Raw genomic sequence first — 15684 nt, 5'->3', positions numbered from 1 at the left:
AAAGAATCTATTACAACATACAAGGTCTTTCAGGTCAAAAAGATCCTTTTTTCCAAGGGATAAAAGCTTTTATGCAAGCTGTAAATTGGCTGCCTTACGTTGATTTTCTCAGTTGAATTTACTGAGAAATTTTATTATATGAGAAATAGAACTACAGATGCAGTCTGATATCAATAAACACACCCAAAACCTCTTACTAAAATACTTATTGTAACTTGAAGTTATGTTCAGTAATTACGTTTATTCACCAAAATCTTTTTTGCAACAACACTTCCATTGGAGATGAGAATACATTTCCCATTATCTGATCCTTCCCATCTTTGATCATAACTCATGAGAACAGCCTACCAAATCAGAATAAGATTCTTGAAGTGTTTTTGTTTGAACAGGACATCTGCTACAGAGTTGTCATAACTGCAAAACCCCAAATTCATCCATGTAATATACGAGTATCACAGAAGTCATTGTTTCTTAAACTTCATAGGCAAAATAAATACTTTGAATAAAGAACACAGCATTAGAAAGTTAAGTACAGTAACTACAATTTTTAAAAAGCATGAACAGATCCTTAAAGCTAATCTCATTAAGCCAAAACTAAAGCCCAAATGAATTTTAAGTTAAACTGTTGAGAACCAAACTGAAGTTCACCATACACAATATATTTAAAATGAAACTTCACTGATAAGTTCCAGTAACTACTGATAGCCATTGCACAAGGTTTTGTATACTATATTACTGTTGTTGCCCCCAGGGCATTTTGCATGGCTACTTTAGGCAGCTGGATTTAAAAATCAGGCCCAGAATAAATATCTCCTGCACACACAAAGTCAATAACCTAGAGCAGCATTTATATTACTCCTTTCTCTTAATAATGGCAAGTTTAGAGCTATCCAGGAACCTGAATAATTCTTAAGTGTGTGTGATTGTTAGTGTTTTTCATGCGCTTTTTACCTTGGGGACCATTTATGGGGATGAAATAAAACAAGATGCAGGCTTCTCATGATATTTCACTATACAGGAACTGAAATACTGTGGGAAAATCACAACAATTACAGACACAAATGTTTCCCTATGCATAAATAACTATGCATCCATCCCTATTCAGGACTACAGAAATGTATGAAACTCTCAGACTCATAGAAAAGTATGGTACTTCTCTAAAGTTGCATTTGCACTGTTTTCCCTTTTAAATTTAAGGTGTTTTCCTCTGTTAAGATGTTTTATTGGTAATTTTTACCAACCAATTTCATTTTAAATTTTAGAATTTATCTGTACATTTTGGATGTGAAGCCCACATTTCCTGGATGCCTAAATCACTTTTAAAAAATGGAACTTAGGAGCCAAAGTCACTTGGACATTTGAAATATTTTCTTAATACTTAGATTTATTTTTAAACTATTTTTTTTTTTAGATACGAGGCTCTATGAAGCAGGGACTCTCTTCCTATGTATTTGTTCAGTGCCTGACAAAATGGAGGCCCCAATCAGGGTGCTAACAAAATATAAAATTTTAAGATTACTTATTCTTTTTAGATATGCTGAGCAGCAATGACACTAATTATTACTACTACTACTATTTTGCTATTCTACTAGCAAATGAGTAATTTAAAAGAACAGTTGTTAATTAAGTCAAAAGACCTCTGGTGGGTAGTGACTTTCTCAAGGTCACACAAGGCAGAAGCCATATAACCCAGGAAACCCACCTTCCAGTCCCATAATCTGAATTATGAAAACCGTATTTGCAAATTAGATGCAGGATTTCAAATAATTTCATTATTTATTTTGCAGTGACAATGTTCAACTCTAATACTTCCTTCTGAGAAAATCTGCAGACATTCACAGTGCTAGCAAATAAAATCATTATGACAGCTCATTAAATTGATAGCACTATAAACGTACAGTTTACAAAAAGTAGAACATACGTAAAAGTAACTGTCCTTCCTTTTTGTCCTTTAGTCAAATCAACACACAGATGACTTGACTAAATTTTAGAACCCCAATTTCTAGAACCCCAAATTCTAGGAACTAATTGTGGATGGTGGACTTCTTAAAATCGAACATCTCAGAGCTGCAGCACAGTGCATCACATCACTTTTTTTCTTGTCCTTTAAAGCCCCTATAGAGCAATTTCCAATACACTAAAGCAGAGGTGGGCAAACTATGGCCCAGGGACCGCATCCGGCCCTTCAGACATTTTAATACGGCCCTCGAGCTCCAGCCAGGGAGTGGTGTCAGGGGCTTGCCCCACTCCACACATGCAGGGCTCTGGTCGGCTCCCAGAAGCAGCAGCATGTCCCCTCTCTGCCACCTACACGTAGGGGCAGCCAGGGGGGCTCTGCATACTGCCCCCGCAGCTCCAATTAGTCAACAACCACAAACAATGAGAGCTGCTGCAACGCCTGCAGCCGGGGCAGTGCACAGAGCCGCGTGGCCACATCTCCGCATAGAAGCTGGAGGGAGGACATGCTGCTGCTTCTGGGAGCTGCTTGAGGTAAGCGCCACCCGAAGCCTGCACCCCTGACGCAGTCCTGCGCTCCTGTCCAAGACCTGATCCCCCTCCTGCCCTCCGAACCCCTCGGTCCCTGCCTGGAGCACCCTCGTACACCCCCAGTCAAAGCCCTCACCTCCTCCCGCACCTCAACCCCCAATTTTGTGAGCATTCATGGCCCGCCATGCAATTTCCACATCCAGATGTGGCCCTTGGGCCAAAAAGTTTGCCCACCCCTGTACTAAAGGCATTGGACTATGAAGAGGGGTGGTTGATTTCTTCATCAACATAATGTTCATTATGTGATTTTCTTTCCCCACGAGGAAAAATGGTTCATGTAACTGGTCATCAGTAAAAATGAGGTTCTACTGTACTGTCTACTAGATGCTAGAAGGTGTATTAAGTTAGAGCAGTTTCAAAGCTGCTGTAAATTGTTCTACCTGATCAACCCCCTCTGGGCTCTGCTGCCACTATCCAAGGATAGGCAGAGCACAGCATACTCCTGTTGTGCCCTGGCAAGCTCACTATGCTGGTGGGCCATGAATGAGTGGGGTAAAGCCAGCATTTTGTGGAAGTATCTTGGTCAGTTTAGCTAATCTGCTATACTACTAAGCCACTCAAGGGTTCTATTTCTCATGGTGAACATGTTCCCAGTAGGCTTGCAAAATGATATGTATTCTGGCTAGATCTGGGGTTTTTCCTCCTATTCACTACAAGACTTGGTAAATCAAACAAAGCTGTATCTCCTGCATGTCTTCGGTGGCCTGGTTCCAAGAGCACATCTAAATATACCAGTAGTGCAAATGGGAAATTGTACAAAGATACATATAGAGAGAGCTGGAAAATCCTGGATGGTAAATTGGCAGAGCATGCCACAGAATGAGAATCAATGTCCATTCCTACCACAAGATGTATTTCAATCACAGCAACCGCCTTCCTTTAAGAGTTAAAATTGACCCATCTCCCACCCTGTCCCTATAATAACCACAGCAGCCATTTTAAAACTAGGACGTTTCCTCACCTAGACAACTCCTAGCTTGGCAGCTTAGCTGTACAAACAAATCTCACACCACCGGTTCAATATTTCTCAAGGTAAAAAAGCTGAGGCAATTATTTACATGGTGAGAGAAAATCTTTTTTTTAAAGCTGATTAAATACTGCTATGTTTTTTAAAAAGCTGTTTAAAAATGTATTTACACATATCACTTGACACTCTTATAAAGAGCAGCCTTAGGGCATGTCTACACGTGCTATTTAAAGCGGAAAAAGTCCTTTTGAGCAAAAACCATGGAAGCATCTACACTTGCCAATGACCTTTTGCAGTGAAACTTGTTTCACCACAAAAAGAAAACCAACTCCACGAGAGGCATACAGCTCTTACTGATGATGCTTTCGCAGTGATGTGCAAATGAAGACAGTGTCTTCCTGTTTACACTGTTTAGTCTCCGGGGGATATCCCATAGTGCCTGGGTGATCACTCTAGCTCCGCTGCTCTGTTGCCAGGTAAACAGACATCTGCCCCTCCCCCTGTAAAGCCCCAGGAACTTTGAAACTCCCCTTCCTGTTTTCTTGGCAAGTGGTCACTTATTTGGCCAGATGACAGTGCCTGCTCCACAGAGCAAACGATCCCCTGCTTGCAGGGCCAACGCTAGACACTATGGTGCCCTACACAGCCTTCCCCGCCCCCGTGGGGGCTCCCCCGAGGCATCCACGGGGGAAGAGGGGACACCCAAGGTGGGGGGGGGAGGGAGACAGGAGCAGGTTTGGAGGGAAACTGCCCCAACACGAGCCAGCGGAGCGGGTTGGGGCCAAGTTGCTCCACTTCCTGCCGCCCAGTGATTGCAGGGCAGGCCCGACCCCACACTCGCGGAGCAGTGGGAAGTGGAGTGACCTGACCCCAGCCCGCTCCGCTCTGCTCCCCTGGTTCCCAGCTTTGGGACTTGGGGGGAGGGCAGAACTGCCCCCCAGCACTCACCGGCTGAGTGGAGTGGGCTGGGGCCGGGTCTCTCCACTGCCCGCCACCCAGTGAGTGTACAGTGCGTGCGCCCGACCTCTGCTGCAGTCCCCCAGGCCAATAGCTATGGGGAAGGAGTGGAGTGGGGCGGGGCTTTGGGAAAGGGGTGGAGTGAGGGCTTTGTGGAAGAGGCGGGGCGGGGGCAGAGCAGGGGCAGTTTTCCTGGCCAGTTCAGCCAGCTGGGGGATTGGGCTGGCCGCTGGGGCAGCACGCAGCTGTGTAGGGCACCAGGAAACTTGGGGCAATTTGGTGTCAGCCCTGCCTGCTTGGAGCAATGCTGAGCTACTGGAGCTTATCAGTGTTTGGGGAGAGGAGGCTGTGCAGGGATCCAGGATCACCCTCTGCCCCCACAAGACCTATCATCAAACTGGAGAAAGCTGCAGTGTGGGATAGCTGCCTTAGAGCGCTGCTCTCGTTGGGGATGGAAGTGATGCTAATGTAAACACTCTCTGACGCCTGAGGAATTAAGTGAGAACACAAACCAGCGCTTTACTTTCACTGGTTCCCTATCACTGGTGAAACGTACAGCACAAAAACTCTGCAAGTGTAGACACAGCCTTAGACTCTGTGCAGTGTCGTCTTCACTTGCAGCTATTAAGAGTAGGGGCAGGGCTGAGCACTGGAATATTCTACAACAAGCTGGTAATTATGCAAGCAAATCCACAACCACTAACTAATAGCTAGGGATTGTGTCCCAAGGGGGAGATTTTCAAAAGTTCCTAAAGGATTTAGAAGTAAAAAATCTCATCACAGAGCTTTTGTTTATAAATAAATACCAGAACAGTCATTCTCAAGCTTTCTTCTTCAGTGGGAGTACCTTGGAAAGCAGAAAACCCTATAAAATTGTTATATGGATTTCCTTTCCTTTTCCAATATTTCTTTTGAAAACTAAATCCTGGTCTACACTACAAAATTATGTTGGTATAATTAAGCTACCCTGGGGTGTGGAAAATCCATACCCCCTGAGTGGTGTAGTTATACTGACCTAACTCCTGGCGTAGACAGAGCTATGTCAGCGGGAGGGCTTCTGCTGTTAACATAGCTACTGCCTCTCAGGGAGATGGAGTACCTAGGTCCATGGAAGCTCTCCCATCAGCATAGATAGCATCTTCACTAAGCACTACAATGGCACAGCCGCAGTGGGGCAACTGCCCCACTGCAGCACTGTAAGTGTAGATAAGCCCATACTTGCAGTGCAAACCTAACCCAATGTTTCCCTCTTGAAGCTTTAGGAAAGAATTATGGCCTTGATAATAAATGTAAGATCCCAACTGAAAAATATTTCCATGATATAGAACACTCTTTGAAGCAAGGATCTTATCCAAAGCTCATGCATCATCGTATATCTAGAGAACTATGTTGTTGTGCTTCTATGGTGATGTGCATCTGCCATTTGAGAGTGAAGTTTGCCCTAGCTATGAATTATAACCTTTGCTAAAAATTCATTTTTCTCTTCCAAACCACATGGAAAATCTCTTGATTTCTGTCATGATCTTCCTAATTTCATGGAATCCCTACTATTTCAATGGGGGAAACTCAAATTTTAAAAGGAACAGTTTGATAGTTCTCTTTCTAATCCATCTGACAGACAGTGGTACAAAATGTTGCCCACTAGCCAGATTAATTAGCATGGCTTGGATCAATCCACTTGCCAATAATGATTGGGAAGATTTACTTTGCAAGGAGGAGGTCATCAATCTCTGAAGAATGTAAGGTTTGATTACAAAACATTTCTATTCTTGTTATGAGAGTTCCACGTAAAAGTAGTATGTGTTGTGTTTTGTTGTGTATGTATAATTAAGAGCACTGTCTATAGAATAACTCCAGACAAGACAACCAGCACCTAAAGAAAGACACACACATCCTAAGAGCAGTGCCAAACTCAGACACTGCAGTGCAAAGACAACTCTACCACCTCAACCATTGTTTCTTAAGAATTACCAAATAACAATGTCCTCGTGAAGACCTGAATTAGTATCACTGTATGTCTTCAGTTATAAGTGCTGCAGTGATGAATGTGACCACAATTTGAGGACTTGAATAACTCAGACATAGGTTAGAGGTTTGTTATTGAAGTGGATGGGTGAGATTCTGTGGCCTGCATTGCGCAGGAGGTCAGACTAAGGTCAGAAGGGACCATTATGATCATCTAAAGTCTATGAAACAGGTTCATTTACTAGTGACTCTCAAATTAACCAAAGCAGTGCCAAGAATTTATCAGCACAGAAAACAGCAGAAGGTTCAATCAACAGAAGGGACACAAAATAAAAGCATCCAAAAGGCAAATCTAGTAAAGCTGCCCAGTAACTTCAAAGATGTTAACTGAAATTATTCATTTCCACTACAGGAAGAGGTTTTACAGAAATTCTGTATAAAAGTAGTGTATGTATATGTTGTGTGTATGTACATTAGTATATATGCATATGTGACATTGTTGAAAACTCTAGAGTAAAAATGCTACTCTGCAAAAGGCTTCTTGACTGCTGTTAACAACTATTGGAAAAGTAATGTTTCTGATGCGAACTGAACATAAAATTGCCAAGCGGCAGCAGCAAGCAGACACATTAACAAGACTGTAGTCACAGTCTGACTGTTGCTATTCACAACTTTGTGAACAGCAGTGAAACTGGCAACTATCATTGTCACTTTCTCACAGAGGGTACGTCTACACTACGGGACTATTCCGAATTTGCATAAACCGGTTTTGTAAAACAGATTTTATAAAATCGAGTGCGCGCGGCCACACTAAACACATTAAATCGGTGGCGTGCGTCCATGGTCCGAGGCTAGCGTCGATTTCTGGAGCGTTGCACTGTGGGTAGCTATCCCGTAGCTATCCCATAGTTCCCGCAGCCTCCCCCGCCCCTTGGCATTTCCGGGTTGAGATCCCAGTGCCTGATGGGGCAAAAATCATTGTCGCGGGTGGTTCTGGGTAAATGTCGTCAGTCACTCCTTCCTCTGGGAAAGCAACGGCAGACAAGCATTTTGCGCCTTTTTTCCCTGGATTGCCCTGGCAGATGCCATAGCATGGCAATCATGGAGCCTGTTTTGCCTTTTGTGACTGTCACCGTATGTGTACTAGATGCCGCTGACAGAGGCGATTCAGCAGCGCTACACAGCAGCATGCTTTTGCTTTTGCATGACAGCAGAGATGGTTATCAGCCATACTGCACCATCTACCAATCCATAAATTGGTAATAAGATGATCATGGCTACCAGTCCTTTTGCACTGTTCCATTTGCTGCTGTCATAAGTGCCCCTGGCTGCTCTTAGCCAGGGCGCAAAGTTAAAATTGGGAATGACTCCCTGAGTCAATCCCTCCTTTTTGGTATCTAAAAATAGAATCAGTCCTGCCTAGAATATGGGCAAGTGTACTAGAGAACCACTGTATCAGAGAACCAGAGAGCACAGCTGCTCTGTGTCAGATCCTGCAGAAATTATGAGCTGTATGCTATTCACAGGGGGTGCTCCTGCAACAACCCCACCTGTTCATTTCATTCTTCCCCCAGCCTTCATGGGCTACCGTAGCATTGTCCCCCCACTTGTGTGATGAAGTAATAAAGAATGCAGGAATAAGACACAGTGACTTGTTAGTGAAGGCAGCCTCCAGCTGCTATGATAGTCCAGACAGGACAGTAAGGAGTGCATCCCTCTGCTAGTTCAGGGGCACTTGAATCTTTTCTTTACACGTGAAGGGTGGGGGCTGATGGAGCTCAGCCCCCTGTTGCTATGACAATGATGGATATCAGCCATACTGCACCATCTACCAGGAAAAATTAGGACCAGGCGGCCTTGACCGACCTGTCCCAAGCAAGTTGGTATGGTTACCAGTCCTTTTGCATTGCCCCATGTGCCAATAGGCTGATGATGAGGACGGGTAGCAGTCCTATTGTACCATCAGCCACCCATGGCGGGGTGGGAGGAAGGATGTTGTTGTTGAGTGCTGCACCATCCCGTCTATCTGCAGCATTCAGTAAAGATAGGGTGACATGTAAAAGAGTCAAGACAGGATTGTTTTCCCTTTCACTTCTGGGGGTGGGTGGGGGGGATGCGTAAATTGCCACCGCGGACACTGTTTTTGACCCTAGAAGCATTTGGAGCTCAGCCAAGAATGCAAATGCTTTTTAGAGACTGCAGGAACTGTGGGATAGCTTGAGTCCTCCAGTCCATGAGCGTCCATTTGATTCTTTGGCTTTCCGTTACGCTTGCCACGCAGCAGTGTGCTGAGTCCCTGCTATGGCGTCTGTCTGGAGATACTTAAAAAATGATTTTGAATTTCGTCTTCTGTAACGGAGCGCTGATAGAACAGTTTTGCCTGCCCTTACAGCGATCACGTCCACATCGTCCATGCTGGAGCTCTTTCTTTATTTTGATTTTTAACTGCATCACCACCTGTGCTGATCGGAGCTCCACGCTGGGCAAACAGGAAATATTCAAAAGTTCGCGGGGCTTTTCCTGTCTACCTGGCCACTGCATCCGAGTTCAGATTGCTGTCCAGAGCGGTCAGTGGTGCACTGTGGGATACCGCCCGGAGGCCAATACCGTCGATCAGCGGCCACACTAACCCTAATCCGATATGGTAATACTGATACTAGCGCTACTCCTCTCGTTAGGGAGGAGTACAGAAACCGGTTTAAAGAGCCATTAAAATCGATATAAGGTGCCTCCTAGTGTGGACGGTTGTGGCGTTAAATCGGTTTTACGCTCCTAAAACCGGTTTAAACGCGTAGTGTAGACCAGGCCAGAGGCTTGGGAAAGCTGGGCAAGCAACAGAAGCAAGCACCAGAGTTATCCATAGGGGAGGAAAAGAGATGTTGGGGAGAAAAAGGTGCCGGGGAGAAACAGGTGACTGAAGGCCTCTTCCCTTCCCACTTCTGATGACAGGCAAAATGTTAGATTCAGTGGTAGGAGTAATGGTAAAAGGTGGGAGTGAGGTGTAATGGAGAAAAACAATCTTATCACTTCCAGAAGCTTGAGAAGTGAGAGCTACAAATATATCAGCTACCTAGCCTAAGGCCATAGGCGCCGACTTATATGGGGCTCTGGGGCTTTAGCCCCATGAATAAATCCCAGGCAGGGGCTCTGCCCCACCAATATTTTTTCTCCCCTGCTTCGCCGCGCCACGCCCCGCCGGGGCTGCCCAGCCCTTTAAATCCCAGCCGCGGCGGGGAATCAGAGGGCTCTGGGCTGCCTGCTGCAGCGGGAAGCCCAGAGCCCTCTGATTCCCGGCGGCGGCTGGGATTTAAAAGGCTCTGGGCTGCCTGCTGCAGCGGGAAGCCCAGAGCCCTCTGATTCCCGGCTGCGGCTGGGATTTAAAAGGCTCTGGGCTGCCTGCTGCAGCTGGAAGCCCAGAGCCCTTTAAATCCCAGCCGCGGCCGGGAATCAGAGGGCTCTGGGCTGCCTGCTGCAGCGGGAAGCCCAGAGCCCTCTGATTCCCGGCGGCGGCTGGGATTTAAAGGCTCTGGGCTCCTCCCGTTGCAGGCAGCCCAGAGCCTTTAAATCCCAGCCGCGCCGGGAATCAGAGGGCTCTGGGCTGCCTGCAGCAGACAGCCCAGAGCCCTCTGATTCCCGGCCGGCTGGGATTTAAAAGGCTCTGGGCTCCCGCGTTGTGCAGGCAGCCCAGAGCCCTTGCAAAGCCATCGCCGGGCTCTGGGCTGCCCGCCGCAGCAGACAGCCCAGAGCCCTCTGATTCCCGGCCGCGGCTGGGATTTAAAGGGCTCTGGGCTCCCCGCCGCAGCGGGAAGCCCAGAGCCCTCTGATTCCCGGCCGCGGCTGGGATTTAAAAGGCTCTGGGCTCCCCGCGGTTGCAGGCAGCCCAGAGCCCTTTAAATCCCAGCCGTGGCGGGAATCAGAGGGCTCTGGGCTGCCTGCTGCGGGAGCCCAGAGCCCTCTGATTCCCGGCTGCGGCTGGGATTTTAAAAGCTCTGTGCTCCCCGCGGGTGCAGGCAGCCCAGAGCCCTTTAAATCCCAGCCGCGGCGGAGATTTAAAGGGCTCTGGGCTCCCCGCCGCCGTGGGCAGCCCAGGGCCCTCTGATTCCTGGCCCGGCTGGGATTTAAAGGCTCTGGGCTCCCTGCGGTTGCAGGCAGCCCAGAGTCCTCTGACTCCCAGCCGGGCTGGGATTTAAAGGGCTCTGGGATCCCGGCTGCCAGCAGCCCAGAGCCCTTTGAATCCCAGCCTCTGTCCGCTGATTGCCCCCTCCCCAGACCACTGCCCCAACTGCCCCCCAGAACCTCCACCCCCTATCTAAGCCCCACTGGTCCTTGTTCCCCAATTACCCCTCCCGAGACCCCTGCCCCTAACTGCCCCTTGGGACCTCAGCCCCTATCTAAGCCTCCCTTCTCCTTGTCCCCAACTGCCCCCTCTTGAGACCCCACCCAACTTCCCCCCCAGGACCGCACCTCCTACCTGTCCCCTGATAAACCTCTTAGACTCCCATGCCTATCCAATTGCTGCCTGTCCCCTGACTGCCCCTTCGAACCTCTGCCCCATCCAACTCCCCCTGCTCCTTGTCCCTTGACTGCCCCCCGGACCTCCCAACCTCTTCTCCAACCCCCCAACGGCGTACTGGGCCACTCAGACCAGCGTATCTGGCTCCATGCAGCTCCAGACAGTTGCTGCCATGCTCCCCCATGGAGCCCACAGCCCTCTCCCACCCCCAGCACCTGCCTTCCAGATTTGAACACCTCAAAATTCAGGAGTGCTCAAGCTCGGTTTGGGCAGATTTATCTTCATTTCTCCCAAATCAGTTTCCCCTGCAAGGTGCCAACTGAAGGTGTTGGAGAACAGAGAGATCAGGTGGCCTCCTAATGCCTGGAAAAGAGACAAAGGCCGGAGGAGGGAGTGTCAGTGCCTGTGCGGACTTCTGGGAAGTGCACGGTGTGGAAGGGGATGCTGTGATGCTTTGGAACATCTCCATACAAAGCCAGTCAGGACTCTGGGGGAGCCTCCTCTCTCGGAGCATACTGTCTCCAGGGCAAGAAGCTTACACCTTCCTGGGTCTGACCTCGGAGCATTCAGCATGCCCTTCCACGTCATGCACTTTCCAAAGTGAGTCTGCCCAGGCTGGTCCTGGGGCAACCAGAGGTCGCTGCACCCCAACTCTGCAGTCAGATGTGACTCTCAGCCAGACAGTAAAACAGAAGGTTTATTAGATGACGGGAACACAGTTTAAACAGAGCTTGTTGGTACAGAAAACAGAACCCCTCTGTCAGGTCCATCTTGGGGGGGTGGGGAGCCCAGAACCAAGTTCTAGGTCTCTCCCAATTTCCCCAGCCAGCTCCAAACTGACACTCCCTCCTCTGGCCTCTGTGTCTCTTCTGGACAAGGAGGCCACCTGATCTCTTTGTCCCTAACACCTTCAGTTGGCATCTTGCAGGGGAAACTGAGGCACCCACACAGTATTCAGAGAAAATATTAAGAACATTCCCACTTCATCACAACAGATGCAACAAAATATAATACTGTATATTGAAGTAGGCAAGTGCTGCTTCTGACTTTCCACTTTTAATTGACCCTTGTAATCTTGTGGCACTGACGCGTTGTAGCTTCATTTTATATCGGCTTACAGGGCGGGAGCGGGGGGGCACCACCATTTTGGGCCCCACCAAAAATTATACAAACCTGCCGCCTATGCCTAAGGCTAATATTAAAGATCAAGCCTGAGGATTCAAGAAGATCAACCAGATAGGAATTCCCTCCTCCCTCCCAGCAGATTAAGGGTGGAGGGAGGTGTGAGGGGAAGCTGCATTCTCACTAGAATATTGCTGTTTGACCTCAACCCTAGGGTCTCCACTTCACCAGCACTTGTGTCTGAGACCTACTTCTGATTATTAGACATATGTTTCTATTTTAAAGCCCTGCTTACTGACACCTACTAACTCTATAGTCACACAACTCACTTCCTCCACAGTGACAGAATCAGCAGCTTCATTTTAATGAGATCCAGAAGAGGGGCTGAAAATGCAGGTGAGACTTTACTTGCTCCTTCTGCAACCAGCCAGAGCAAGGTCACTCTACAATAAACATTTGCAGAGTGGCTGTCTGCTCTCCTGAGGAAAGAGCACAGCACTCAAACCAGTTAGACCATTCATCCAAGTTTTACTTAAAAATATCTTGAAAAACAATTTCTTAATTCAACTTGGTTCCATTCTTTTCACAAATCAAGTACTAAAATATAGCACCTATAAGAAATAAACTGGTGTGCGTTTTACTTTTTGTAAATTCTCCTACAGTAGTTTATCTTTAAATGCAACTTGCTCTCCTCCTGGTAAAAGAGTAACCATTATAAAACTTGCATTTTATTCTTCACTCAAAATATACGTACTTGCCTACAGTATTTTAAGTTATATTTAAATTTCATCAAGAAATATAAACCTATAAGAAATCCCATATAGATGTTTTAATTAATATTTCAATAAGGGGAGGAGTTTGGGGGGAAATGTATTTGTCAAAAAATGGACAAACAGTATCACATATTATTCGGAAAATTTGTAAAAACCAAACCAAAAAGTCTAGAGCTAGGGTTATACTATCCTTGAAACTTGTTCAGCTCAGCAACAGGTTTTCCCTGGCTCCAATGAGGGAAGAATAGCCCCATAAGTCACCAGGTTTTCTATAATACCTGTGTCACTAGGACACAGCTGGGGTCCAAATACCACTAATGGTCTATAACAGTAATTCTCAAACTTTTGCACTGGTGACCCCTTTCACATAGCAAGCCTCTGAGTGCAACCCCCCACCCCCCAATAAATAAAAAATACTGTTTTATATATTTAGCACCTTTATAAATGCTTGAGGCAAAGCAGTGTTTGGGGTGGAGGCTGACAGCTCGTGACCCCCCCCCATGTAATAACCTCATGACACCCAAGGGTTCCCGACCCCCAGTTTGAGAACCCCTGGTCTATGGAGACCTGCCTATTATTTTTCCACATAAGCAACTGCCACAGGGATGTTATGCAACTATTAATTGGATGGGAGAAGGTCCACATATGTAGCTGTGAGAAGGAAGGGAAGCTGTCCATAAAAGATTCTTAACATGATATCCGGGCTACGAAAATGAGACCCCCTGCTCTAGAATACCTTATAGAAAGATACCTACCAAATTATTTAAAAATTAAAAACCACAATCCATAACCAAACACTCAGTATTTTCACCACCTTCAGCCTGAACTGAAATCAAATATTCACTAAGGAATCTTGGTAACAAACTAAAAAAAATACATAAAACTGAAAGTGCATGTAAAAACTCCCTCCCCTTTTGGAGATATTTACTCTTCAGGTAATGATATGAAGGGCACTTAACATTCTAGCTGGCCATTACTGGACCAAAAACGGTCTTAATGCAGTTCTAATACTGTGCCATTTTTTCAAAAAATCATGTACTCTTAACATTTTAGATTGCAATAGTATTTTCTTCTCTACCCTTACTCCATTGTGCAGTCTCAGGCCTTCTGCTATGCTTTGGACACATCTTATGATTAAAACAGGATCATTCAGAATTTAAGATCTACTGACTTACTGACATTTTGCCATCTAATTCACATGACAATTTTTCTCCCTTTGGCTTTTTTGCTAATGGTCTGGGAGTTGCCCTTTTTTCTTATTTTAAGTGTAAACTCAGGTAGAGTTTGTCCATTCAGCAAGGACACGTATCAAACTTCAGAATTCCAATTGAGTGTTTCAGTATGCTTTTTACATACTAAGCTCTCTCCCCTCCAAACTACAAAGTTCACATTACACTTCCTCTCTACTGAATGCTCACAGTTCACATAGTTTTCGAACTGTTTCCTCTTGTACTTCACTTTTAAACGAAAAAGAAATCATAGCAAAATCCTCCCTAAAAGCAGCTACAAACAACACACACCAGTTTAATTCCACATGTACAGAGAAAGCATTTAAATAAAGCACATTCTCACCAAACACACGCCGGGCTCAAAGATTGCTTCTTCTCCATCTGTATTTTCTCCGTGTACTGTGTACAAACGACGTCAGCAGCACTTAAGAGAGGCGGAGAAAAAAAAGCATACTGGGAAATCCAGTCCAGCTGGAGAAAGCCTGTGACTTATGTGGGTGGGTGGAACTCATTCCCGTTATAGACAGCTTAAAGCATATAGCTGCTCAGCTGATAGAGCTGATCCATTTCACTACAATTTGCAGAGCTTAGAGGAATGGAGATGGACGTGTCTATAGAAAGCAGCTTTCATGGTATGCTGGGTGTGGTACTGCTTAGCTGGTTTAACCATTAAAGCTTTAAAAGAATGAGTCAACCTACTGGGCTTTTAAAACCAAACATTTTCATTGTCTGCTAAAAAATGCATTCTTCCTAGGATTTTTTTTTCAGATGAGTTAACACAATCTAGAGTTTTAAATTGCTTCTGAAGTTTACCAGTTTCATGTGGCAGTTTACATTTCACTTTAAATGTGTTCCAACTCTTACCAGCAAAACAATCACTTATATGTATTTTTACTAATCAGTTTACAAACTTTAGTACAGTACTCTCAAATCCAGTAATTGTATTGAAATTTCTAAATTAATTTGATCAAAGCTAAAATTCAGCATGGCATTGTACATGGAAAATAAACTAATCCAAAAACAGAAAGCAAAGATAAAGTATTATATCTCAAACCTCTGAACCAGGACAGAGACAAATGTTCATTCTTCAACACATAAAGGTCTGAGTCTAAAGCTGGTGATCTGACTCAGAAAGCAAAAACTCTAATTTAATTCTCTGACTTCCTTCCAGACTATATAATATTAGATGCCACACATGTCAAACTGCTAGAAACTTGCTGCTGGTTTTCATAAGGCAGACAATATTGTTATTCTGTGAAGCAGTATTTCCTAACTCTCCTCCCCACCCAACACCAGAGAATAGTTTGAGGGGGGAGGGACAGGAAAAAGAAGTGGCTGGGTTGGCCTGGGTGGATGGACACATACAGAGTACAAATAAATGTGCTGTTGCATGTGGTGGCTCCTTGTCAACAAGGAAAATCAGAATCAGAGAAGTGAATGGATGAAAAGGAGGTGACAGCAACTGCATCATGGCATAGTGCAAAGGAACATGGCAGGATATCCATCTGCCAGCTCAAGCTGGGGTAAGATCAACAAAGAGTTGAAAGAATGAGGAGTAATTGTGGCACCTTGGAGACTAAAATTTATTTGGGCATAAGCTTTGGTGGGCTA

At 45.8% G+C, this 15684-nt stretch overlaps 1 protein-coding gene and 1 long non-coding RNA gene across 16 annotated transcripts in view; one reads left to right on the top strand and one right to left on the bottom strand.

The window, feature by feature from the left end:
• The window catches only part of SGMS1 (sphingomyelin synthase 1), a 195888-nt gene that overhangs the window by 67433 nt on the left and 112771 nt on the right, over window positions 1-15684 (bottom strand). For 4 of the 15 annotated variants that reach the window (XM_039481248.1, XM_039481259.1, XM_039481255.1 and 1 more), the window contains one exon: window positions 14417-14497. The exons of the other annotated variants lie outside the window; for them this stretch is intronic. The gene's annotated coding sequence lies outside the window, so the exon portion shown is untranslated. The remainder of the gene's footprint in view (window positions 1-14416; window positions 14498-15684) is intronic. 15 annotated transcript variants of the gene reach the window in all.
• LOC120368757 overlaps window positions 14670-15684 on the top strand; it is a 34682-nt gene continuing 33667 nt past the window's right edge. The window contains exon 1 of the long non-coding RNA XR_005582767.1: window positions 14670-14705. This is a non-coding gene — a long non-coding RNA (uncharacterized LOC120368757). The remainder of the gene's footprint in view (window positions 14706-15684) is intronic.

This window comes from Mauremys reevesii, linkage group 7 (genome assembly GCF_016161935.1).
Source record: "Mauremys reevesii isolate NIE-2019 linkage group 7, ASM1616193v1, whole genome shotgun sequence".
Classification (NCBI taxonomy): Eukaryota; Metazoa; Chordata; order Testudines; family Geoemydidae; genus Mauremys; species Mauremys reevesii.
Note: the sequence above shows the minus strand (reverse complement) of the source record. Positions and strands in the feature narration are given on the sequence as shown.